The sequence below is a fragment of the Microcaecilia unicolor genome, chromosome 2 (assembly GCF_901765095.1).
Source record: "Microcaecilia unicolor chromosome 2, aMicUni1.1, whole genome shotgun sequence".
Lineage (NCBI taxonomy): Eukaryota > Metazoa > Chordata > Amphibia > Gymnophiona > Siphonopidae > Microcaecilia > Microcaecilia unicolor.
This window is the reverse complement of record NC_044032.1, coordinates 533924103-533952056: the sequence shown is the minus strand read 5'-3', so window position 1 is coordinate 533952056 and position 27954 is coordinate 533924103. Positions and strand designations below refer to the sequence as shown.

Here is a 27954-nt window from a genome sequence, read left to right as displayed (position 1 = left end):
TCCAGAACCATCTCGTTCTTTCAAATTAAGAAATAGACCAGTTCCAGAAATTCCAGATGCTTCACAAGATACTGTAGCTCATGGAAGGTAATGGTTTTTGCAACATAAATATTTTTAAAATTTAGTGTAACTGAAGTCTCTTGGGAAACATTTGTTAGCAAGTGGTTAGTGAGAGCAATATAGAGATCAATAGTGAGCTGGCAGTGGTCAGCGTTTGAACTGACATGAGCCCATATATTAAATGCTGGGCCATATCCAGCTTCCAGCATTGAATATCCAGGTATACGCGTTTCCCTAAATGTTTATTTACTCTTAATTTGGTTTATTATTAACTAGGTATCTTTGCATAAAATGGGTCCTGTGCTAAAATAGCACCTTAGTGGTAAATTAATCTGTCATAACGGTAGCCAATGTTGATAACTTCCCACCTGAATATTGCCACTAAGGTGAGAAGTTATCAGCGTGGGCTACCATTAAGATGGGTTATTTTACCAAAAATATACCCAAAGAATTTTAGGGAAGAGAAGGAAAAAAATTCACAAAAATTCTATATAAGCTTCTCTAAACTACTAGAAACAATTTTATATTCATATTCAAAATTTGAATTTGCACCACTGCAGGAAAGTTCGATAAAATGGATTAGTAAGACTGTCAGCCTTCTTCTTTGTACTGTGACAGTAGAAACTGACAAGTTGAACTGAAAGTTTTCTCCTGCTTAAATAAAATCGAGCTATATATTAAATTTTGAAAGTATAATTGAAACAATTGACTATGATTTAAAAAGTTAAAAATAAAAAAGAAATTCACTGAGAGACTTTCCAGATTAATGGAATATTTTTTAGGACCAGTGATGAAGTTTTTTGAGTTAGATCCATGTTTTTATAGGGTCAATGAGTTACACTGAGGTACTTTTTCTCCTTTATGTTTGAAATTTTGGGTGGGAATATAATTTTGTTTCAAGTTGTTTAGCATAGGGTGCTATTATATGCAATGAGACCCTGTGCTAAAATAGTATGACTTGTGGTAAAGCAACATGTCTAACAATAGTCCATGTTGATAACTTCCCCTTGGGGGGGGAGGGGAGTTATCAATGTGGTCTACTGTGATGCCAGGTTAATTTACTACAAGTCATTTTATTTTAATACAGGGACCCTGTGCTAAATAACTTGACTTGTGGTAAAATAACCCAACTTTTATTTATTTATTTATAAATAACATTTGTATCCCACATTTTCCCACCTATTTGCAGGCTCAATGTGGCTTACATAGTTCCATAAGTGGTGTTTACCAGTTCCGGATAGGAGAAATACATAGTTGAGGTAGCCCCTCTACAGAGAGGAAAGTTCGTCTTATGATGAGAGCTGAAGGTATTAGGTTAAATTAACTTGAACAATTAGGAACATTAAACTACAAATCAAGAAGATTTAGCAAAAACAGTTAAGACATATAGAATACATGTTGTATAGATAGATTTTGTTAATTGGCATTTAGGATGATGAGTTACTGTATGCTTTCTTAAATAAATACATTTTCAATAGTTTATGGAAGTTCATTATGTCGTGGGTTATTTTTATAGATTTTGGTAATTCATTCCAAATTTGTGTGCATACGTAGGAGAAGCTGGATGCATATGTTAATTTATATTTCAGTCCCTTACAGTTTGGATAGTGGAGATTCAGGAATGTACATGAAGAGCTGGTAGAGTTCCTGATTGGTAGGTCAATAAGGTCTGACATATACCCTGGAGCTTCACCGTGTATGATCTTATGAACCAGGGTGAACTTAATAGTAGCACACCTTGATAACTATGCTCCTAAGTAGCAGTTCTACCTGAACTCCGCCCATGGACCATCCCTTGACTAGCGAGTTTCACAATGGCTGATTAAAGCCAATATTCAATGACGCTTCCCAGTTAAGTGTTGCAGCCAGCCAGCTGAATGGGGTTTAGACAGGCAGGAGCCTCTCCTGCCAGTTAAACCCCTTTGAATATCAGGCTCATAGATTTCATTAAAGAGATGTTGAAATAAATGACAGGTGGAGAGATTTTAAATCAAATCATTGTAAATTAGAACAATGGACTGATACTAGGGAAACCAGGATTTATGTGCCCTATTGATACAGTTTAAGACTTTGAGCAAGTTGTTTTGGGGCTCATTTTCAAAACAGAACGACGTCAAAAAAAGTGGCAGAGCAGCAGATGAACTTTTTTTTTTTTTGACAAAACGTCCAAATTGCAATTTTGGAAACCCATTTTTAAGATGGTTTTCTATGCTGTTTGTATGGAGTGAGTTCAAATCACAAGGGAACGTGTTGGGCTGGATTTGAGCATTCCCAAAACTTGGACATTTTCCTGCCATAATGGAACAAAGCAAAAATGTCCAGGGCTAAAAGTTAGACGTTTTGATCTAGACCTGTTTCAATCATGACTAAGTCACAAACAGGTGCCCTAAATGACCAGATAACCACTGGAGGGATTAAGGCATGACCCACCTTACTTACCCCCTCCCACCACCCACAGCTGTAAAAGAAACATTATATATCAGTCCCTATGACAACCTCAGATGTTATGAACAGTCCTATTAGAGCAGCAAGCATGTCCCTGGAGTAGCCTAGTGGCTGGTGCAGTGCACTGTAGAGAATGGAACCCAGACCCATATCCCGCTAACTGCTGGTACACTTGCGGTGGAAAGTGTGAGTCCTTCAAAACCCAACAGAAACCTACTGTACCCACATATAGACGACACCTACAAATATGAGGGCTATTGTAGTGATGTACAGTTGGATACATTAGGATTTTGCAGCTTACCATATAGTATAAGGGGGTAATGGTGAAATGCATACTTGGGACTTTTTATGTGAAGCCACTGCAGCGTCCCCCGAGAGTGCCCCACTGCTCTGCTGAGATGTCTGTGTGGCCAGTCTACTCAGAATGCTGCACCTCCTCCCCCCCCCCCCCCCCCAATGACTTGTTTTTGTACATTTTTCTCTGAGCACGAAAATATCAGCAAATGACTATTTTCAAAACAAAATGTTGGAAAGTTTTTCTATTTTGAAAATGACCATGTTTCCTACTGAATTTTTGGACTTTTTCTGTAAAAAGTCCCAAATCAGATTTGGATGCCATATCGAAAATGCCCCTCCACATCTTCCATTGCATCGGTTATCTAGTTTGGTTAGAATAATTTTGAAGCCGGGAACAGTGCCTGAATGCTAGTAGTTTATAATTCTGTAAAATGGAATACAGATCACTTCCCATGGAAATTATAATTTAGGATTAGTAGAGATTTTGGAATAAGTTAACTGGAAGTATAATTTGTACATCAAAAGTAAACAATTCAAACCATCAAAAGATGCTCAAATCAAATGCCAATCCAGATCATGCTTGAAGTATTGATACATTGGGAAATCAAAAAGCTTCTGCCTCATACTTAATCTATATCATCTTTATTTTAAAAAAGTAGTGCCTTATTCAAAAAAGATATTTTTAATTACTCAAAGTGCACTTGGCTACTGAAGTGTTACAACATGTTAAGCACATTTATTTATTTATTTATTGCATTTGTATCCCACATTTTCCCACCTTTTTGCGGGTTCAGTGTGGCTATTTATGATAAATAAATATGTTGTAAGGCAAACATTGTTTCTGATTTACTGAGCATTTAACACAACAGTTAACCTGTAGTAACCTTACCCTTTGTCTTCTGTCCAATAACCAATTCCTAATTCACAGAAGGACATTGGGCTCATTTTCAAAGCACTTAAGACTTACAAAGTTCCATAGGTTACATTTTTCAAAGCACTTAGACTTACAAAGTTATGTGGAGGGGCATTTTCAATATGATGTCTTAAGTCTGACTTTAGACGTTTTGCAAAAAAAACAAAATGTTCAAAATCTGAATAGGAAAGAAGTTCATTTTCAAAAAAGAAAGACGTCTATCTTTTGTTTTTGAAAATACTATTTCTAACAAGGTTTTGTGCTTTGGACGTTTTGTTTTTTGGTTTATTAAAAAAAAAAACACACCCTGTCCTAGTGAAAAAGGTAGAAAATCAAGCCATTGAGATGTAGAAAGAGACAGATTTTTAGCAGACAGGTCTCCCAGACATCCCGGGAGATAAATGGGGCACCCTAGGGGGCACTGCAGTGGACTTCAAAAACATGCTCCCAGGGCCCCTCCGAAGGGACACCACCTTGTAGTGGTGGAGGGGCTTCCGTGTTTCAATGACTCAGGGGGCTATGCTGAAGGGTTACCCATATGAGACAGGCCTCTGAGGAGAAACCAGACAAAGAGTGTCCCAAACTAGGGAGAGTGGAAAGATGGCGGCCTGAAGCTCGTATGCTGAACGGCCCAGCTGTCCTCTGAAGTTCTGTCTTTGTTTACTTGAAATTTCCTCTCTGCATTTGCAATTACCTTAACTGAGAGGAAGGGGACAATGGGGGGTCAGCCGCCGATGACCAGCGTTTTGTCCCCTGTGCAGCAAGTGTGGGACCGCTGCGCGACGAGCTGCCCACAGATGATTGGGTTGATGAGTCCTTTGATTAGTGCCGGCGAAGGAGCGTCGATGCTCTTGGACCTGGAAACAACTTCATCGCTCTTGAGTCATTTAACCACCATGTCCAAAGGAGTGGAGGAGTGAGTTAGGAGTGTATGCTGAGACGGAAGTCGTTTACAGCTGAACCCGTGTTGGCGGTGCCACTCCTAAACCCGTAAGAGCTATCAGCTTGGAGTATTTGGCTCCCGTGGAGGTTACATTGAATATCATCTGGAAGGCGCTCCAGAACCTAACGGTGGTAGTAAATAACTTTGCTTCAGATATAATCTTATTAGTGAGTCACATGGATAATCGAATCGAATCCTTTGAGAATGAAAAAATTGATACAGCAAATGAAGTTAAGATTTTGAAAATGATAATAGACCAGAAAAATCTGAACAAAATGAATATTATTACAGATGATTAATATCGAAATTGTTGTTTTCCCAGAGTTCCGGGTATGTCTCCAAAATGTTTTTCCTCTGAAATGATTCCTCTTAGTATATTAATTCAAAAGGAGTGAAGCCCGTGAAACTGGGATTGCCTTAATTAGTGGGAATTGGATTACAGATGCAAGTGTTTATATTGTTAAATAATTTCTGGTTTTAAAAGAGAAAAAAATGAAATCAGGTGTATTATTTCCACTAATATTGGACAATAAGTATGTTTCCAACGAAATTAATTGACTATACACCGTCTTGGGTTTGAAGAAGGCAACCAGACGATCAATGTGGAATAATGATTCAGATAAATAATAACTGGGGACGATCAGGTTAATACCAAGTTTTCTTTGTTTACTGTTGTTTAATTGATCTCCTTGTCTTGTTTCACTCTCCCTATTTATTTTGTGGTCTAAGAAAGAGAAAGATTGCATATAATCCATTTATCTAGTTGAGATTGTTTTCCTCTAATATTGTATTAATGTACAGTCATCTCTGTATTACTGTTTGCAAGTGACCCTTATAAAATGAAAAATTATAAATGATTTAAACATGCTCCCAGGGATACATCTCACCGTTGCTCCCTTATCTTACTCTGCTGAGCTCCCCAAACCCACTGCCCACAACTGTACACCAGTACAATAACCCTTATGGGTGAAGGGAGCACCTATATGTGGGTACAGTGGGTTTGAAGTGAGTTCTGGATGACTCCGTTTCCCCCCATAAATGTGACAGGTAGAGGGAAATAGGAACCAGATTCCCATACTCCAGGGTGCACTGCACTGGTCACTACACTACTCCAGGGACCTGCATGCTGCTCTAATTTATTTGTTGCATTTTTATCCCATCATATTTGTATTCATCTGGTCATTTAGTGCCTTATTCATTAAAAAACAAGCTTAGCTCAAAGCATCTTAGTTTTAGTCATGGACACTTTTGTTTTGTTCCATTATGGCTGAAAAATGTCCAAGAGTGAGGAGCCGCCCATATCACACCCTTAACAAGCCCCTGACACACCCCCCTTGTGATCTGAATGCACTTCTGGTGGACTTTATAGAAAAATGGCTAAAAGTTGATATTGAAAATACCAATTTGAACATTTTTTTTTGGAGAAAAATGTTCAAATGCAGATTTATGCCAATTTTTGGATGTTTTTCTCTTTTGAAAATGAGCTCTATAGTAGCCTATGGAACTTGGTAAGTCTTAAGTGTTTTGAAAATGAGACCCTATATAACTATGTAAGTCTAAGTACTTTGAAAATATGCCTCACTGCTCTCTGTCGCATGACTTTTTAATTTTCTCAGGAGTCTCACATGAAGAACTTTTGTCAAAAGCTTTCTGAAAATCCAGATACACTACATCAACCGGCTGACCTTTATCCACATGTTTGTTTACACTTTCAACAAAATGAAGCAAATTGGTGATGGAAGACTTACCTTGGCTGAACCCATGCTGACCTTGTCCCATTAAACCATATTTGTCTTTCCAGCTTATAATCGAAAGAGAAAAACGCCTATATTGCGACCCAAATCGGGAGATGGGCGTCTTTCTCCCGTAGGCGCCCAAATCGGTATAATCGAAAGCCGATTTTGGGAGTTTCCAACTGCAATCCGTCACGGAAATGGGTAAAGTTGATGGGGGCATGTTGGAGGCGTGGTGAAGGCGGAACTGGGGCGTGGTTATCGGCCGAGGAGAGATGGGCGTCTTTAGCTGATAATTGAAAAAAAAGGCGTTTTTACTGCCATTTTGGGTCACTTTTTTTGGACCCTTTTTTTTCACGAACAGGTCCCAAAAAAGTGCCCCAACTGACCAGATGACCACTGGAGGGAATCGAGGATGACCTCCCCGGACTCTCCCAGTGGTCACTAACCCCCTCCCACACAAAGAAAACACTTTAAATACTTTTTTTCCAGCCTTTATGTCAGCCTCAAATGCCGTACCCACCTCCATGACAGCAGAATGTGTTCTATCCTGTGACAGCCTTTTCCTGGTTCTGATGTGGCTCTCGGGTGAGTGTGACACCTTTTCTGTTATGCGCACTGCAGAGTCACATCAGCAATGCATTGTGGTGGGTGTAGGGTATTGGGCTCAGTGATTCCACTAGCTTGTGGCAAATGCTCACGATGTTGGTATGCTCTACTCCCATGGTGCTTTTCCCCCTGCTTACTGGGTCAGAGTGTGCCCTGTTTTGTTTCCGGTAGTCCATTAGGTAGTGGCCAATTTTGTAAGCCAGTTTTAGATCCCTTTCACGTGTTAGCCACGTTACAGAACTTAGTTCTTACCTTGAATGTGGCTGAAAGAGGGCATTGTACAGCATTCTGCCAGCTCTGACCTACTGCTCATCTCAGTACCAGGGAGACTCGATGCCAGTGGGGCACAACCTCTGATCTGCAGTTAACTGTGAGTAAGCGTGCTTATTCCAATAAAGGACGTTTTCGTAGAGATTAGTCTTCAGGTGTCAACTGGTGTGCCAATGTTATATAGCAGCAACAAGTCCTAGAGGCCTGCGTGTATGTGGGTCCCTGGAGCACTTTTAGTGGGTACCGCAGTGCACTTCAGCCAGGTGGACCCAGGCCCATCCCCCCCACCTGTAACACTTGTGCTGGTAAATGGGAGGCCTCCAAAACCCACTGTACCCACATGTAGGTGCCCCCTTCACCCTTAAGAGCTATGGTAGTGTTGTACATTTGTGGGTAGTGGGTTTTGGGGGAGGGGGGTTGGGGGCTCAGCACCCGTGGTAAGGGAGCTATGCATGTGGGAGCGTTGTTTGAAGTCCACCGCACTGACCTCTAGGGTGCCCAGTTGGTGTCCTGGCATGTCAGGGGGGCGAGTGTACTATGAATCGTGGCCCCTCCCACGACCAAATGGCTCGGATTAGGACGTTTTTGAGCTGGGCATTTTTAGTTTCCATTATCGCTAAAAAAACAAACGCCCAACTGAAAAACGTCCATTTTTTCGAAAATACGGTCTGTCCCGCCTCTTCACGTACCCGTTTTCAGACATAGACGCCCATGGAGATAGGCGTTTGCGTTCGATTATGCCCCTCATTGTGTTCCATAATTTTATTCTTTATCAGAGTTTCTACTATTTTGATTGGCACTGACGTCAGACTTGCTGGTCTGTAATTTCTTGGATCACCCCTGGAAACCTTTCTAATAATTGGCTCTATGGATGATTTTAATGACAGATTACAAATCACTAACAGAAGATCAGCAATTTCATGTTTTGAGTTCTTCCAGTACCCAGAGCTGTATACCATCCTGTCCTGGTGATTTGTCACTGTTTAACTTGTTGATTTGGCTCAATATACCCAGGTTCACCAACGTTTCTTTCAGTTCCTCCACATAGTCATCATTTTTCTGGTACCTAAAGCTAGATGTTTCTTTGTCAAATTATCTCCCAAATCTGATAAAACTGTTAGTAAATAAGCTCTAACAAAGTATTTCTTCAGTAAGTACGTGTGTAAATGTTGGTATTCAAGTCATCTACCTGCTTGTATGAACATATCTGTATGTAAATGTGCAGTTTGCAGGTACACACTATTCTGTAAGTATGCACAAAAATTCAGTGGCATGCTACTTTGTAGTTGAGCATTCACATGAACGGGTGGAGTTGAGCACAGCATGGGAGGGGCGTACAGTTATGCGCATTGATTGTGACAGTATACACAAGCATTATAGCATTTTACAATCTTGGCATAAGCATTTTACACCAGCTCTATAACAGATATAAATGCTTTCTCCAAAAATATAACTGCATATTGCACTTTACACTAGTATTTGATAAAGAAAAGTAGGGGCATGCATTCCTATACAGAATAGACACCAGGTGGGTGCACTCTTTGTATCTAAAAACAGGTGCACTGTTATTGTATTACCTTCTGGCTACATATGTTAGCATGGTAATAGCGCTGCTGATGAAGGAAAGTGATCTGTAGGAGTCATTTTTGAAGGCCTTCATGGTTTTCAGATGTTTAAATAGTAGCGTTAATCCATGTAAATGCCTTATCAATGTAAACAGCTATCTTAGAAAGTAGCTGTTTACACATGTAGATTCTCAGCATAATGAGTTTCCAAGGGGGCAAGTTGTGGGAATGATTGGGTCAGGAGCGGCAATGTATATTGTAAATGCCATTGTCTAGCTGTTTTTTTTTTTTCACCTTCTTTGTTCAGGCATGTCAGCTAACTGCTTGTATGGCCTGGGGTTGGCAGGAGTGACTAAAGAGGCAATTATGTTGAGGAGTGGAGGAGTAGCCTAGTAGTTAGTTCAGCGGACTTTGATCCTGGGGAACTGGGCTTCATTCCTACTGCAGTTCCTTGTGACTCTGGGCAAGTCACTTAACTCTCCATTATCCCAGGTACAAATAAGTACCTGTATATAATATATAAACCGCTTTGAATGTAGTTGTAAAAACCACAGAAACGCGGTATATCAAGTCCCATTCCCTTTCCTGATGTGTAATAAAAAAACATAAAATACATTTCTTCACTGAGTTTCATAATTGGCTCTTCCCAGTTATTATCTTTAAAATCTGGCACTTAGCAGGAGGAAATCCAGAAAGAAAACATTGCGAGGCTGGTACTAAGAACAGCTAAGGGGGAGCCCTTGACACAGCCTTTTAGGGCGAAACATGCATGTCGGGCATTGTTGAACCCCTGGTCTGACCGTTCAGTGCAAGTTAAGTATTGCTTATAAGTAATTTAGAGATTAAAAATTAAAAAGTAAAATGAACAGTTAAATAAGTAAATGAAGAAACAGTTTAATAAAATATTATCGCCAGTGAGGATTTGGGTGCTGTTGAATGTCCAATAAAAGAGTGAAGTTGGTCATGTGCACTGCTGAGGCGATAAAAAACATAAAAAACATATGAATGATCTCTATGTGATATATGGTTAAGGTGGAGGTTAAAATCATATATGAGCCTTGTTAGGGGAGTACTTACATATTCAAAACACCATCAGGCTCATTTTCAAAGCACTTAGCCTCCTAAAGTTCCATAGAAACCTATGGAACTTAGCCTCCCAAAGTGCTTTGAAAATATGCCTCCATGTGATTCTGCTCTTTTATTGAACATGATTTTTACTATAATAGCTCTTCCTGCTGGACATGTCAGCAGTAGCATGCATATTCCCTGTTATCTTTATTTGTATTTTATTGAAGGCTTCTCATTTACTAAGACTTTTTTGTAAAATACACAAGAAATTGTGCACATCCTGTCTTGGATGCTCCGGTTCTTATCTATAAACCCAATGCAAAATTGAGCTCAAAGGATAATTTTATAAATCTTTTTCAGAAGTAAAATGCTATTCCTTAGCGTCCCTCCGGACCGGACCAGGATTGGACTGATGGGTTGTGCTCGCCTACCAGCAGGTGGAGACTGAGAAAAACTCTGACTCTAGAGAGCCAATAGGAGCCCTGGCCATGTGACCTTAGCCTCAGTATTTTCTCAGTCTCCCAGCAGGTAGGAAGCGAGCCCATTAGTCTCTCTCTTTCTCTTTTAGAGGTTTACAATAAGAACAACATTGCTACCTCTTCTTCTGTGCCTAGGAATTCTCTGTTAGACGCTGGTCAGGTAGGGACTTCTTTTCCTTTCTTTTACAGCCTCTGGGGGTGTCAAACTCGGATGTCTCCGGGTCCCTCCCCCCTTCCTCCCCATCTCCCATACATAGCTGGGAAGGACTACCCTTTGTTTAGAAAGGTGTATGTCTTTGGGAGAGGCAGCCACTATAGAAAGTTAAATCTTATAAGCATTTTAAGGAGCAAGCTACATCCCCCGGCTTCTAACGAGCAGACAGCTATGTGTTGTTCTATTACTCTTCAGTGGAGTTTTCCCCATTACTTTAACGAGCAGGCAGCTCTGGTTGCTGTTTTAGGTGTCTATATTATCTAGCTGGTTAAAAAAAAAAAAGGCAGCAGTAATTTGGAGGAGTTTAGGTGTTAAAAAAAAAAAAAAAAAATTTAAAGACAACTTGTCCCCACTGACTGAATGAGCAGACAGCTATGTTTGATTGCATGGGAATGCTGTGAGTCAGCTGTGTAAAAAAAAAAAAAAAAAAAAAGAGTAAGCGGCAGCATTTTGTTTTCAGCCCTCTTTGAGTTGAGCTGTATTTTATTTAGCACTGCCGTTTGTGTTCTTCCCTTAGCGGTTTGTTCGGCGGAGCAGGGCTTAAAAAAAAAAAAAAAAGAGATTTTGGCGCGAATCGGGTACGCGCGTGCACGCGCGTTACCGTCATGTCCGAGAAGCTGAGACGCGCTGTATGCTAGCGTCGGGGATCTCCTCTTCCGGCTCCTGTAAATATTGTGCGCCGCTGGGGGGTGCGTCGGGACTTTTCTCTTTCGCCGTCTTCGGGCCGTTTGGGGCTGATCTTTCTCAGGAGTCGCCTATGTTCTTTAGGGGGGTCATTTCTTTGCTTTTTATGTTTTTAATGTTGAGTAGCTGGTTGCTGTAGCCTAATAGTCAGCACTACAGTCTCTGAAGCTGCTACTACTACTATTTATCATTTCTAAAGCGCTACTAGAAAAACGCAGCGCTGTACACTTGAATATGAAGAGACAGTCCCTGCTCCTCAGATCTTACAATCTCATTAGGTCAGACAAAACAAACAAGAGATAAGGAGATTTTAAAGTGAGCAGGTTTAAAATAAGGGTTCTGAACAGAGTGAATAAGGGTTAGGAGTTAAAAGCAGCATCAAAAGGTGGGCTACAGAACTGGGTGCAGGTCCAAGTTTTAGCAATTTATTTCTCTATCTTGGACTCCTGTATGTCTATGTCCCACTATATATTCATCACGTGGCCAGCCTGTTTGATGTTTGTTTCTTTATAATCTCGGGTGGCGTTTGTCTGTGGGCTAGGAGCCAACTTTTCAAAATTATTGGGGGTGCTAAGTCCAATGGAAATGACCCCTCCTTGGACATATACATGAGTTTTTCTCAATATTGGGGGTGCTCAAGCACCCACAGAGTCTGCTCCAATGTGACTGTTGGAAGGTAGTTCATAGTTGTGTTTTTTTTTTTGTTATAGCATTTTTCGAAAGGTTGCTTTCCATTCCAGGATATTTCCTATATGTCAGCTATACGTTTGTTCTTCCACAGGCATGGGGGCAGTAAGGATGTTGTCATAGGTACATGCCACTCTCACCTGTTTAACTTTGTGTCATGAAATCATAGTTGCAGGCTACTCTTACATGACAGTCATTTTCTTATTTCCTCTGTCCAGGAGTTTTTGCGGTTTTATTTTTAGATGGTTATGCTTTTCATTTTGCCTCCTTTCTCTATCGCTCTCACGGCAAGGCATGTGAAGTAGGGGTCTCCCTACATAGACTCTTGGATCTTAGACCATTTTCTCTCTTGATTCTTCCGAATGCAATTTTAATTTCTAGTTCCTAAGAATGGATCTCCCTTCCTCCTATTTGGAATCTCACTGCCGTCATGCGCACTTTCAATGTCTCAAATCTTTATCACAAGAACCTAGTTCCTAAGAAGGAATTTTCCTTCCTCCTATGTCAATTCTAAATGCTGTCAAGAGCGCTCTCAAAGTCTCAAGTCTTTTTCATGAAAGCCTTCGATCCATAGTGAAGCTTCGTGCAGCACATTTTTTGATACAAACTTTTCTGCATATTTCTCTTAGGAGAGTTTCTGAGAAGGATAGAGCCCGGTGTGAAGGAAGCTAAGCAGGGTCCGCCCGGGCTGGGTCCTGGAAGGGTGACCAGCTCACAATGCGCAATAATGTCCCTTCACAACACTGTTTTCCAGTCTCTAAAAGTTCATCATAGTTATGCTACCCCTCAGAAAAGGGGAGATTTTTCTCTCATGGCGAGTCAGCTAGCTATTTAAAAATAAAAACAAAACAAAAAAAAAAACCTCTTGTCGACAAGTCAGCAAGTCGCAGACCGAGAAGTGCAATTTTTATGCTTCTCAGGATGCCTAGTACTGGTGGTAAAGAGTCGTCTAAATATTTTGCAGTCTCTACAATATTTTGGGGTTACGTGCGACATAGTTGCAAGGTTTTTTCCCTGGGCAATTGCCTTTTGCAGTCTCATGAGCTGCACTCCCGTGCTCTTTATCTTTTTGAGTGTTCTGAAGCATTTGCAGCTTCCCTTTTGTTTTTTTCCCCGAGACTGCTGCTCTTCTTTTCGGCATTAGTTGAGTAGGACATTCCTCCAGGCATTTGGTTGTTACTTCCAGGACTACCATGTGGTCTCTTTACTTTGCAACTTAATTTTTTCCTTCTTGGCTCTTGGCATTCGGTTTGCTTTCAGGATTACCATGTGGTCTCTATACATTGAAACTAGGGGACTGTCAGTCGCTCTCGGAGCAAGGAGGTATCCCTGAGGGCTAGCGTTTGATTCTGAGCACTCTGTCTTTGGTCAGCATTATTGCCATGTTATGTTAGTCCGGAATGCTCTTTCTGGACTCTCATAGGACTGTTATGATCTTAGGTTACTTCAAAGACTCAATCCTGCTCTCTGGCAGGACTGTTTCTAGCTTATGTTCTTTCAGAATGGTCTGCGGTCTCCTGGTAGGTCTGTTGCCTTCTTAGGCTACATATTGAGGCCCTTGGTAGGTCTCTGGTCTTCTTGTGTATTGAAGGTACATCCTTTCTGTTTCTTTACAGGGCTTGCATGTGCCCCCCTTTACACGATTGACATGTATGTCATTTTATTTTTGCATGTTTTCACTTTTCTCTGTAAGCTGCCTAAGGGGTAATCTAGCGAACAGTGCAGTGAGATGTCATCCGGGAGGCCCAGCTTCGGTTCTCACTCTGACTCTAGTCGTCCTGCCTCCTAGGTGGGTTCACATCCGCACTGACGTTTGGTTTATTTCATGGCTGATGTCTGTTTTATTCAAGGGGAGTCATTTGTATGGATCTACCATCTGACCAGCCCTGAAGCATGCCATCCCCTTCTGGCATGGGGGCCTTTTCTTCAGGTCGGGCATTTCGCTTAGATATTTATCCTTGCAGATATACCAGGCTGCCTTTTAGGTTGTCATCTTGACTTTTTATGGAGCCGAGGGGGTTTTCTGTTTTCTCTAGAGGACCTTCTCTCTTCACCAGTCCGGCCTCTTTGTTTCTCTCTTGCTCAGGCTGGTGCATGCTCTCAGTCTGGGACAGGCATTCAGCCTTGCTAAGCAGGATGGCATCTTTTGTAGTTGCAGTATTCTCTTCTCAGCTTTTAGCCTCTGTGCCTTAGTGACATTGTCAGAGGGACAGGGTGTTGTTATTCTTCGCACGATAATTCAAAATCATCTTGTTTCCTTTAAGGTTTCTTTCTCCTTTCAGACACTGTTGTTAGTAGCCATGGCTTCAGCTAGCAGGGTCAGGACTGCAAGTTTCTCTCAACGTTTTCTTTTTTTCCAATCAGCTAGTACGTCTAGGTAAGAGGTACTTCTTTACCTGGGTATTTCTTTTTCACTCTACCGTAGTTTCCCATTTTTCATCTTTTCCAATCACTTTTTTCTTACTGGTCTGGACTCTTCTACTGGCGTTCAAGATCACAGGAAATTATATGCTTTATATATGCTTTATATATTAAAACAGATCTTATATATTTAGAGAGCTGTTACAAGCTATTTGTTCCTTCCTTTTGGTACTTCTAGTCAAGGTAAGGTTGCCGTTGTTTCGGCCTCACTATATCTCGACGTATTAAGGAATTCATACCTTCTATTTGTCTACTCACTGGGGGACCATTTCCTGAGAGTGTTAACATATGCTCCATCTTGAGAAGCGGGGTTCTTTCCTTCGCACAGCGATTTTTGGTGCACTAGATGCACATTTTGTACGGTGCCATTTTGAGCTTATCTTCATTCTCTTTTGATTGATATACACTCTACATGTTCATTGTCGCCAGGAGGTGATCTATGCAACTCGGAGATGCTTAGGGGTTTGAAAGGGTCCCTCCCTTAAGGTTACTGCTTTGGTACTTCCCATCAGTCCAATCCTGGTCCGGTCCGGAGGGACGCTAAGGAAGGAGAAATTAGATCTTACCTGCTAATTTGCTTTCCTTTAGTCCCTCCGGACCGGACCAGGCCCCTCCCATATTTTGTCACTTTTTCAACGGGGTATTAAAAAAAAAAAGAAAAAAAAAAAAAAAAGAAAAACAAAGACGCTTGTACATATATAGGACTTTAAGTGGACCATGCCACGTCTCTGGTCGGAGTTGCTGGTGGGTTCAGTTGCTGGAATATATGTGTATGTATGTATTTATATATCTATATATGTATGTATATGTTTATATATCTATATATGTATAGAACTTTGAGGTCCTTAGCACTTCTGTGCTGAGAGTTGCTGGTGAGTTCTAATTCAAGTGAGCCATACCACTTCTCTGGTAGGAGTTGCTGGTGAGCTTTCCTACAAAAGGGACATACCACTTCTCTGGTGAGAGTTGCTGGGTACCCAATTGCTGGTATATATATATGTGAACCTTTAAGTAAGCCATGCTAGTATACATATGTGAAACTTTAAGTAAGCAATACCACTTCTCTGGTGAGAGTTGCTGGTGAGCTATAAGACAAGTGAGCCATACCACTTCTCTGGTGAGAGTTGCTGGTGAGCTGTAAGACAAGGGAGCCATACCGCTTCTCTGGTGAGAGTTGCTGGTGAGCAGTAATACAAATCGGGCCATACCACTTCTCTGGTAAGAGTTGTTGGTGAGCTCTGATACTTGGCATTGCCGAGTGCTTTGTGGCTGCTAGGATTCCATACGGCACAGATGGTCTTTATTTCTTTCTTTCTTTCCTGCTTTGTTATTCAAATACTGAGGCTAAGGTCACATGGCCAGGGCTCCTATTGGCTCTCTAGAGTCAGAGTTTTTCTCAGTCTCCACCTGCTGGTAGGCGAGCACAACCCATCAGTCCAATCCTGGTCCGGTCCGGAGGGACTAAAGGAAAGCAAATTAGCAGGTAAGATCTAATTTCTCCTTAGTTATATCTTATGAAGAGATCTCATATATTATTAAAAAGAAAATATATGTAATAAAGAGACGTGATCTAAATATTGTGTATATCTTCAAATTAGAAAATTAATAAATAATAACGTGAAAACTTGGTTCTCAGTTTCCAATGGTGTTCTCGGCTGATGCATCTCAGACAACAAACTGAAAACCCCTCACTCAATCGTTGCACCATTTATTCAGTTTAAAATTATTTAAACATAAATAAATTCCACTTATCTGATTGAGGAGCCCTTAGATGATTCAACTGCTATGTAGATATTAGGCAGGTCCACTACGAAGCCTTTGTTTGATCTTATTCCAAAAACATTTAGGTGAGGTAATGTAAAATACTGAAATAATGTAAAAGTACTGAAACAGGTATCCAAAATCTAGTCAAAGTCTGAACTATAAAAGTTATCATGACACAGTTTTTATCTTTTATCTGTTCCCCCACCCTGCACTCCACTATCCTATTCAAATTTTGTAGTTCCTTCCTTCTTCCCTTCATTTACAGTCTTGTCTCTCCAATTACATAACCTTTCCTTTTAGTCTGTAACCCGCCCAGATGGCTTGTTTGATGGGTGGCATAGAAAGTCCTGCATAAACTTGATTGTTGAGTTTAATTATCAAAATCTTGGGGGGGAGGGTACTGCAGGCTTGGTGTCTGAAAGGTTTCTTTTTTTGGGGGGGGGGGGGGGGGCTATGACTGAAGTTTCACCTAGGGTGTCCACTATCCTTGACCCAGTTCTGAACACAGGCATGTATGTCAGCATACATGAGTGAGAACTATTTTGTTTTTCTTTCAAGCAGCCTTCAAGAAAGAAGAAATATTGGTGTGTTAAACAAACTCCATGCTGAGAGTCCTATTTCACCTGTACAGAACAGTGAGTTGTGTTCCAATACAGTCTTTTTTTTTAAATACCGAGAATCTGATTTACTAAGTTTTAACAAACATAGCCGCAAAAGTTAATCAGGCACATTAGAGAAATCATGCTAATATCAAATATAGTCATATAAGCACACAGAAAATAATGAAGAAAACACCCTTGTTCTAATTTTGTGCATCTGATGATGCACAAGATATTTTTAACTGACCTCATTTATATTTGTTCATACTTTAATTAACTTTAGGTTGCGTAATACGTAATATCTGTGAAATCTTCTGATGTAATAGAGTATTACAGTAAAAATTATAAACATAGGAACTGACAGAGAATGTATAAAAAGGTCACATATACCAGCTTTGACTTGTATGTTCTGCTGTAGAAAATCCACTCTTTAATTTAAATTATTTTTAATTCTTCTTTTGAAACAAGCATCCAGTGAACGGAAAGTATCACTTATTTCTCCCTATGAAGAAACCTTTTTCTTCAACAACCCTGAAATTTGCCAGGTAGGTTAAATTATTTTTACTGCATGAGTTACAAATATTCCTCTTCCATCTACATAGAAATGATATTTTTCATATTCTTGAAAGTTATATAATCATAGGAAACAAGATATAACCTGCAAAGCTGATATGGTAGATTAAATTCTTAAAGGTACAATAGCAAAATGAAATTAAAATTATTCTATCACATTTCATTTATTAAATCTGCTGGCACTGTTCAAAGGGAGTCATATAAATATAACTCTCAAGGTAATTGGCAAAAGAAAACTCTCAAAAGAACACAACAACTATAACTCTGTGAGGTGCATTCATATTGTTTGAAAGGGTAAGGGAAAAAGCCTCTGATTCAAGCCCAACCTCCAACCCAATAGTTATAGATTAATAACAAGGGTGGAGTTTTTGTGTATGTAAATATTGGGTATATTTTTCGTCATAGGTAAAAAACCCTTTGATATACATAATCACTCACGAACAAACTTCCTGCTGGTTACTTACTTCTGGTTACTCACGCCTTGATACAGCACTTCTCTAGCGAAACTATGGCCAGAGTCGGCGTGCTGAACCAATGACTCACACATTTCCCTGCACTCGCACTTGAAAGCTAAGTTTGGATTTGATTCTTTCATGTTTTATTTGGATCCCTCATATACTCTGTGGAGATAGAATTTATGTATATCAAAGGGTTTTTTGCCTATGACAAAAAATATACCCAACATTTACATACACAACTATTGGGTTGGAGGTTGGACTTGAATCAGAGGCTTTTTCCCTTACCCTTTCAAACAATACGAATGCACCTCACAGAGTTATAGTTGTTGTGTTCTTTTGAGAGTTTTCTTTTGCCAATTACCTTGAGAGTTATGTTTATATGACTGGATTTGATACTCTCTTCCCTTTCGTTGGTGATATATAACTGTTCAAAGGGAGTGACACATTTAGTGGTGGGATGAATAGCTTAGTAGTTTAACTTAGAACATCTTTTCCTAACAGATTAATTTAGGACTGCAATGAAGCTGTCCTAAATTAAAATGCTCAGCTATGTGGACAATGACTGACTATTGCTGCTATATGCAGACAGGGTTCAAATTCTGCTGCCACTCCTTGTGATCTTGGGCAAGTCACTTTAACCTTCCTTTGCCTCAGATGCAAACTTAAAATGTAAGACCTCTAAGGACAGGATTATACTTACTGTATCTAAATGAAACTTGCCATATAGCCTATCCAATCCTCCCATCCATGCCATCTACTCACCCTATTACTCCCATAGAGATCTTTTGTATTTGTCCCAAGTTGTCTTGAATTCAGATACTGTTTTCATCTCCACAACGTCCACTGGGAGACAGTTTCACGAATTCACCACCTTTCCGTGAAGAAGTTTTTCCTCAGGTTACTTCTGAGTCTATCCCCTTTCATCTTCATCCTATTCCCCCTCATTCCAGAGCTTCCTTTCAACTGAATGAGACTCACCTCCTGTGCATTTATGCAGCATAGCTATTAAATGTCTCTATCATATCTCCCCTCTCCCGCCTTTCTTCAAAAGTAATACATAATGAGATCTTTAAGTCTGTCCTCATACGCTTTATGACAAAGACCACTGACCATTTTAGTAGCCACCCTTTGGACCAACTCTATCCTGTTTATATTCTAAATGAGGTCTCATCAGATTCTTATACAGGGGCATTATTACCTCTAGTCCTGGAACACTCCAGCAGTAACTGGTGAATTCTGTGGCATCAGAGCAGATATTCAGCAGCAATGACCAATTAAATGCTGGTGAATATCTTCTCCTGATCTGCTCAGCATGATTTAACTGGGTAGGAGAGACTCCTGGCCAATTAATTCTCTTAGAATATCAACACACACATTATTTGTAATATCTCAGTGTGTGTTGATATTCTAAGAGACTTAAGGTTCTTAAGTCTGTCCCCATACTCTTTATGATGAAGACCACTGATCATTTTAGTAGCCATCTTCTGGACTGATTCCATCCTGTTTATATCTTTTAGACGATACAGTTTTCAGAATTGTACACAATATTCTAAATGAGGTCTCACCAGTGCCTTATACAGGGCCATCATCACCTCCTTTTTCCTACTGGTCATTCCTCTTCCTATGCACCCTTCCAGCTTTCACTGTCAACTTTTTTTATCTGTTTGGCCACCTTAAGATCATCACATATGATCACACCCAATTCATGCTCCTCTTTCATGCACAAAAATTCTTATGTCCTAAACTGGAGTTTAGGGAGTGAAGAATTTCCTCAGGTTTTTGCAGCCCAACTGCATAATCCTGCATTATCTAAAATTAAATCTAAGCTGCCAAATTCCAGACCATTCCTCTAACGTTGCTAAGTCGTTCCTCTTGTTATCCACACCATTGGGGGTGTCTGCGCTATCATCTGCAAGGAAGCAAACCTTACCAGATAGCCCTTCAGCAATTTCGCTTGCAAAAATGTTAAAAAGAACCGGCCAAAGAACCAAACCTTGTGGCACACCACTGGTAACATCCTTTCCTCAGAATGAGTTCCATTTACCAATATCCTCTGTCGCCTTCCACTCAGCCAGTTCAGCTAGTGGAGCTGCTAGAATTTCCATAAGTTCCTTCAGTACCCTCAGATATATGTCATCTAGCCCCATTGCTTTGTCCACCTTTAGTTTAGCCAGCTCCTCACAAACACAGTCCTCTGAAAATCATTCAGGGACTACACTCCTCCATTCCTATTTGTGTTTGTCTTCTGCGGTCCTGCTCCTGGCCCTTCAGCTGTGAACACAGAACAGAAATATCTGTTAAGCTATTTTATCTTATCTTAATCAGCTTCTACATATTCTTCCCCTTCACCTTTGTCCCACAATACCACTTTTTACTTTCTTCTATCACTAACCTATCTAAAAATATGTCTTTCCCCCCATTTTACTGTATTGGGTATTTTTTCTTCTATTTGCATCTTTGTTTTCCTGACTACTCTGTCAGCTTTTCTTAGTTTTTCCAGATATTGTTGTCGGTCTTCCTCTTTCTATGATCTCTTATAGTTTATAAAGGCTAACCTCTTTTTCCTTTTCTTTTCAGCTACTTCTTTTGAGAAACAAAGTTACCTCCTTTTCCTCCTACTTTTACAAAAAGATTTGTTGCCCTTACAATAGCTCCTTTCAGTTTTGCCCACTGCTTTCCAACTTCTTCCAGATGCTCCCATCCAGACAGCAATTCCTTGATCACCTACTATAACATCTGAAACACTCTCCCCATTAGTAAGCAAGTCCAGTATGACCCCATCCCGCATGGGTTCCATTGCCAACTGCTGGAATAGTTTCCCCTATAGAGAATCCAGGATCTCCCAGCTTCCAAAAGACTCTGCCATAGGGATATCCCAATCAACATCTGGCATATTAAAAATCACCTATTAGTAGTACTTCCCCTTGCTCAGCTATATTTTGAATGTATTCAATTAAATCTCTGTCACTTCTGTTTGTAAAGGAGGCCTGAATATTACACTAACGCAAATACATTTACCATCCCTTCTTTCCAGATTGACCCACATTGCTTTTCCTTACTCTGTAGGCTCTGCAGTTTTGTGACTTTAATATAATCTTTCACACAAAAATGTAAGCAAACCAAACCAAGAGTTGAAGATGACAAATGTTGAGATACTTTTTGACAGTTTGTGCACTGATGCAGATATTCTGGATTGGATTGCTGGTATACAGTAGGTTAATATAAATGTAGGTTTATTCCATTGTGAATTAGACATTTTATGTTGATCATATGCGCCCTTAAACACAGTTTAAATGCCATTTTGATATTTTCGGTTGGATTCTCCTGATGAAGGCTAACCAGCCAAAACACAGCCTGTGTTGAGTTTTTCTGTCTGGGACTTGTATTTATATGTTCTTTACCCATTAAAGGAACGTGTTCGCAACATTTGGTCATCTTGACATTTGTCATCTTCCACTCTTGGTTTGGTTTGCTTTAATATAATCTTTAACATATAATGCCACTCCCCTCCCTTTCTTCCTACCCTGTCTTTCCTGAACACCTTATAGCCTGGTATAACTATATCACAGCCATGGTTCTCTGTGAACCATGTTTCTGTGATCACCACTAAATCCAAATCGGCCTTTTCCATCACATCCTCAAGATCTAAAACCTTATTTCCATACTCCGGGCAATACTGTATACTGCTTTCCAAACATTGCCCCTTTTTCACATTTGTGTAGAGGTCTTTAATGCTTCACTTACCTGGGGGCTTTGATCATTCTGCTCCAATCTCCCTGCCCCAATGATTCTAGTGTAAAGCCCTCTTCAGTAAGTTAGCCAATCTGCTGTTGAAAACACTTCTTCCCTTCCCATCTCTGCTCAGCAGCTCTTGGAAAAGCATCCCATGGTCCAGGAAGCCAAAATGATCTTGATGACACCATTTGCGCAGCCACATATTCATCTTCAGGATGTGAGCTTCTCTGTCTTGGCATTTATTCTCAACAGGGAGGATTGACAAGAACATCACCTGTGCACCTGTCTGCTTCACCCTCACTCTCAGAGCCATGAAGTCATTTTTGATACATTCAGAAGGGTGCCTAGCAGTATCATTTGTACCAACATGGATGATCAGCATTGGGTAATAGTCATTAGGCTTGATAAGTCTCAACAAGTTCTCTGTACCATCTTGAATTTTGGTATCTGGCAGACAGGATACCTCCTGGGATGGACAGCATGTTTGGTCTGCAGATCTATGCCTCTGTATCCCTCAGAAGAGAATTGCCAACCACCACTACCTTTCTCCTCTTAGTGATCACTGATCCAACAACTTTGGGGATTTTGAGCTCTGATTCCTTCTGTCTCTGGGATGCTCTCACCTCCTCCACTTCTAGGGCTGCATATTGGTTCTTCAGTTCGATGGCAGGTGGAGTCATGGTATCATTCCTGCAGGGTCTTGTGATCTGAGTCCAATTGTCCTCTTTCAGCACAGCATTTTACTGCTGGAAATCTTTAATGCGTCATGAAGCATTTCATCAATGTATTTCTCATTTTTGAGGATACTTCTCAACTTTGCTGCCTTCTCTCTCAGTTCTTTCTCTTCTTTCATGAGGGATTCAAGTTAGGGAGGGGGAGTGCAGCAGCAGAAGAATAGGACTTCTATATCTTATCCCCACTCTTTTCTCTTACTACTTCCACTACTGCTGCTGCCCGCTCCCTTCCAGAGACAAAAAGTAAAGTGGATTTAGTACCTGCACGGAGTTTGAAATACAAGCCCATGTTCAAGCACTGTCACAATCTGCCTCATCCCCTCCAAGAAGAATCCCCACATCAGAGGTTGGTAGGATTCAACAGTGCTTGAGCACAGGTCTGTGCTTCAAGTCCTCAGGATGGTGCTGAATTCATCTCTGGAAGCGGGTGTGCAGCATCAGGATTGGTAAGAGTAAGGGGATAAAAAGGAGATGTTGGATTGTTCAGGGGAGGTAGGAAGGGATGAAGGACATACTGTACAGTTTGGGAATAGGGAAGGGGAAATTCTAGAGTATGGGGGGTGGGTAGGTATAAGGCTTTGAACTGCCCCTGGGTTGAGAGGGGCACATAGCTGAGGTTCACTTAGGGTGATGTCCAAGTCTACCATTGTTCATATAGTCAAAATGTGGGTTAATATGTCCCCAAACTAGGTAACAAAGCATCAGAAGCAAAATGCCCAACATTTGTCTTGTCTCTCCTGTGCTCTGAGGTAATGATCTGATATATTCTTCAAAATATCTTGGCATTAAAAAATCAAACAAACAAACAAAAAAACAACAAATCCAATGAGCTACACCTGCTTACAATCTTAGAACTGCCAATGGAGACAAAATTCATTTTTAAACTGTTAGATTAAAGATATTAACATTTGCAGCAGCGCTCTTAAGTAAACACATCATTTCATAATTGATCTCTCATCAGAAAACCTTTGGGAATGAATTTCCAGTGACTGAAGAAACTAACATAGATGAAGAGGATGTTTCCTTAAACAAGTCATGGTACAGTATTACCCACAATCAAATTATTACTTATTCAGAAGATATTGTATTCAAATAATTTAGACAATAACATGAGAAAGTGGATGCATTCTAGTCCTTTGTGTTTTGCTCTCATATACATATACACAGAACTACAAAAATGTAAAAATCACAGGCTCAATATTCTGAAGCAATTATGCAGTTGAAGGTGATACCATCTATATAAGTATGTTTTAAAACATATTGGAGGCTCTTTAATGGATAACTTTGACTGTTTAATAACTGAATAGCCAGAGCTGTCCATGTGCAATCAGGGGCGTAGCAAGACCTCAAGGTGGGAGAGGGCCAGGGCCCAAGGTGGGGGAGGGGGCACATTTTGTTTGCCGCCTTGCTGCTGCCTCCCTCCGCCACCTCGCCACCCCCCAACGCCACCCACTGCCGGCGCTGTACATCTTGGCTGGCAGGGGTCCCCAACCCCCGCCAGCTGAAGCACCACCACCTCAAATACCTTGGCTGGCGGAGGTCCGCTACCCCCCCGCCAATTGAAGACTTTGTCCAGCGCTGGTCTCCGGTGCCCACCACATTGCCTGCCCTGCTCTTTCTTCCCCTCACGTCCAGCATGCTCCTTTTAGTGAAATTGAGCATGCTCAATTTCACTAAAAGGAGAGTGCCTGACATGAGGGGAAGAGAGAGCAGGGCAGGCAATGCAGCGGCGGTGCCGCAAACCAGTGCTGTACAAAGTCTTTAGCTGGTGGGGGTTGGGAACCCCACCAGCCAACCAGGGGCCCCACTTAGCTAAACTACTGTTTGAAACTGAGGCATAGTTTAGGCTGGGCCATGAGTGGTACTATCAGTTATTCATTCAGTGCAATATTTAGCATTTCAACTTGTGTGATTACCTGCAAAAACACATATAGCAGGGCAAAATTAAAAGGATAATTTACCTGTATATATTCAGTGCCTGAACTTATACATTTATAACCATAAAAAAATATATATAACTTTAGATGGAATTGCCTAGCCAGTTAAAGTTATGCAGTCAGTCTGTTGCTGAATATTTGAACCCTTGAGGACAAAAGTGGGCCAAATCCACTTTTACAGAATTAAGGGACGTTGCCCATTCTTATTCCAAAGACTATACAGAAGTAGCGAGTACATAAAAAAAGTCACTCACCAGATGGCAGAATTGGTTAGGTATAAACATGGCCTGACTTTTCTTCTATATGAATCAGTGCATAGCTGAAATAATATAAAAAGTGGAAACGGCCTGCTTTTGCTCCAAAGGGCTCATTTATTTTCATATTTCTACATGCTAAAGAGTTGTGGAAATTAAAATGTTGGAGTCTATTTTGCTAATTACTTTTGAATTTTATTAGGCTAATTGTGTTGTTTATATGTTTTCCTTATTATAAATTGTTTCTCATTTGTTCCATTTTTGCATGACCACTTTAATTGTGATACAGATCAAAGTGGTTTATAATTTAAAAAGATATTGAAAGGAACTCAAAAAATAATAGAAGAAAGTAATCAGACTAGGTTCAGTAAAAAAAAAAAAAATACGAGGATCAGCAGTTTTCTGCCAAAGTCTAATCTTTCCATGGAAATAAATTAGTGTTACAGACTCAACCAAGCACCTAGGCCTCCTATAATCTCCCTAAAAGTGACCCCCAAAAGATGGGTTTGTAAAGATTCCCTGAAATTTGTATGGGAAGATTCTGAACATAAACAGGACATTGGGGGGGGGGGGGGGGGGAGTAGGACATTCCACAGAGAAGGTGCCATTGGAAAAAGAAAGATGTTATTTGTCACAAAATGCCTAGCCACTCACCTGGGTCTTTCCGTGTGGTCACTTAGAGGGTCTAACCCCATAACAGCTCAGGTCCGCCTGCACCTGCTACTTGTGTTCTACACTAGCACCCTCCTCTCACCGACTGAGTCCAACTGCCTCTTGGCAAGTTTCCCGCTCTCAAATTATCCCCAGTGATTTCTAGGTTACTGGAGGCCACACTCCTAATGGTCCCACAGTTCTAAGAAAGCACTCACAGACCCAACACACAAACTACCAAGATTCTTATCAGTCTAGACAAGCAGAGTCAACAAACTAATAGTGTTTATTGTCACGGAACTTGAAACAGTGAAGCAGAAAAAGTGGAATCAGCAGAACAATAACAGGTAACTGAAATATGGATCAATTATAACACTAACTAAACATTTGTATACTATCTAAGTAGTACCTGGGAAGATCAGGACATATAACTATTCACAGAGCCTCAGAAAATAGATCCTACTCTTTTTCTTCCTGGCTAAGACTGAAGGCAAAACCAGTAACTCTTGGCTAACTTCAAACTCCAGGCCAGTCAGAGCCCAGAACAACAACATTTGAAAATAGCTGGCTACATTACTGCAGGCACTTCCCCCTTCTCTGTGTTAACTAAAGAAGGAAAAGTCAGTTCTCTGTAACAGCTTTATGCATAAACATGCACCACCTGCTGGCCAAACTAGAGAAATGCATTGCAGGAAAATATCAAAATACTTATCACAGGCTTAAAACACACTCTTCTGTCACATTATTTGTTTTGGATTCCCAGGTGGCACCAGAGGGACTCAGAAGGACCATTTAAGGAGCAGAGATAACACATGGAAACCTAGGGGAGGGTGAGAGAAGCCAGATAGGCAGGGGTACCTTCATAAACTGCTCTATGGGCCTGAATTAATATTTCAAATTTGATCCTGTATTCATTAGGTAACCACTGTATTCATAAAAGAAGACATAATATGGTCTCATCTCTTAGCTCAACATAAGAGGCGGGCAGCTGTGTTTTGCAAGGTCTGTAATCTTTTTAGGTTGGGTTTTGCAAGACTCTCATAAACAGCATTAACAGTAGTCGAATCAAACATGCATTTTAAGAAATTATATTTCTTTAAATCATACAATGGCTATGCCTTCAAGATTCTTATATTTGGTGATCTGACAGCATAACTTCAAGCTGTCATTACTGTCAGTTCTATCCAAAAGTAGCCTTATGAGATTGTAATAATGTTGGGATGTGTTATAGTTACTGTAGCTGTGTATGTCTCTTCTCTCCCATTCTCTTATAATCTGTAAACAGCCAGCATAAGATTATCAAATTTTAGGAGTGGTATAGGATTTAGGAAAGGGTGTGAACTGTCTACTATGGAAGGTTTGGAAGTAATTAGCAGGGCAGCTGTGTGGCAAACAAATGCACTTGTGGACCATTAACTAGCACTGTGGCTGACTGGAGTTTGCTAGTTTGTTTGGGTTTTTTTTAAGATGCTATATTTTTCATCCTATAATGATTTAGGGGCACTGTTTAATTAAGTGGCAGTGGGGGGGGGGGGGGGGCAGTTCGCCCTGGGTGCATGCTGCAGGAGGGGGGATGCAGGGAGCAGCCGCACAGCTGTCATCTGTGCTGGCTCCCTGCTCCTTCTGATGTTACTTCCTGTTCTGGGGCAGAGGGAGCAGGGCCAGCGGAGCCGCATGGCTGCTCCCAGCACCCCAGGAGGTAAGAAGCAATGCACCTGGGGGGTGTCTTGAAATGATGCACTGGGGGGGGACGACGACAATGACGCTACATAGGGGGGGTGTGCAGTGGCGATCGCCCCGGGTGCCAGCCGGCCAAGGAACACCACTGTTAAGTGCTGCTGAATATCAGCAGATAGGCAGGAGGAAGCAATTTAAGAGCAGGGAGCTCTCCTGCCTGGTGAAATGACTTTGAATATCGAGGGGTCATCCTTCCATATACTTCAGATTAACTTAGGAAATGTTGCAGTAACATTAATGTAGGTGTGTTTAGCATCAAGTTTAATATCTTACATTACTCACAATCAGGATTTTGGTCCAATTTTAGTAGATACTTTATAGTAGATATGTTATTATGCACATTATTATTTGATTTTTACACTCAAGTGAGGCAAAAAAAAGGCTTTTATAATGCAGTTTAACCTATTGAACGCATTTGATGTCGTGGATCATGTCTTATTATTAAATACTTTAAATAAAAATATTGAAACTAAATAACATGGGTATATCTGGGAATGTTCTGAATTGGTTCCAAGGTTTTCTTACAGTGAGAACTTATTTTGTGAAGATGGAAGGAGTATACTCTGACTCACTGGGATGTCAGTTAGAAGCAGATGGCTATAAAGTTTTTATGTATGCGGATGATTTAATCCCAATAGAAACAGAAGTTGTGCATGCATTTCCACAAAGAGAATTGTATGGCTGTAATGCTTACGTGATGCTTAATAACCTTCTTAAACTTAATAGTGAGGAAACTTAAGTTTCTTTTAGTTGATAACCAAAATATTTCATTGAAAGCATCATGTTTAGTATTAAATGGTCTAAATTACAAACTGGAATCATCCTTGAAAATCTTAGGAGTTATGTTAAACCACAATCTGTCTTGGGAGTCTCAGATACATGGCCTTGTAAAAACAATGTTTTTGGATGATGAATAACTTAAAATGTATCCAGTAATATTTTACTCAAGAAAAATTTCAGTTGTTTGTACAAGCCTTAGTTTTAAAGAATCTTGATTATTGTAATATCATATATCTTGGTTGTGCAAAACATTTACTGAGAAACTTAGAACTATTCAAAATACAACAATCCGCCTTATATGTGGTTTGGGTAAATTTGATAGAGTCTCTCATTGTTATGAGAAG

At 40.5% G+C, this 27954-nt stretch overlaps 1 long non-coding RNA gene across 2 annotated transcripts; it reads left to right on the top strand.

Moving 5' to 3' along the window:
- LOC115462620 lies at positions 1–23290 on the top strand. Of its 2 annotated transcripts, none has more exons than XR_003940905.1 (4): positions 1–87; positions 16714–16787; positions 17220–17296; positions 23213–23290. It is a non-coding gene; the product is annotated as an uncharacterized LOC115462620 (long non-coding RNA). The 2 variants fall into 2 exon arrangements; XR_003940906.1 differs by having other exon boundaries at positions 10–87; positions 16711–16787.
- The last annotated feature ends 4664 nt before the right edge of the window (positions 23291–27954 follow it).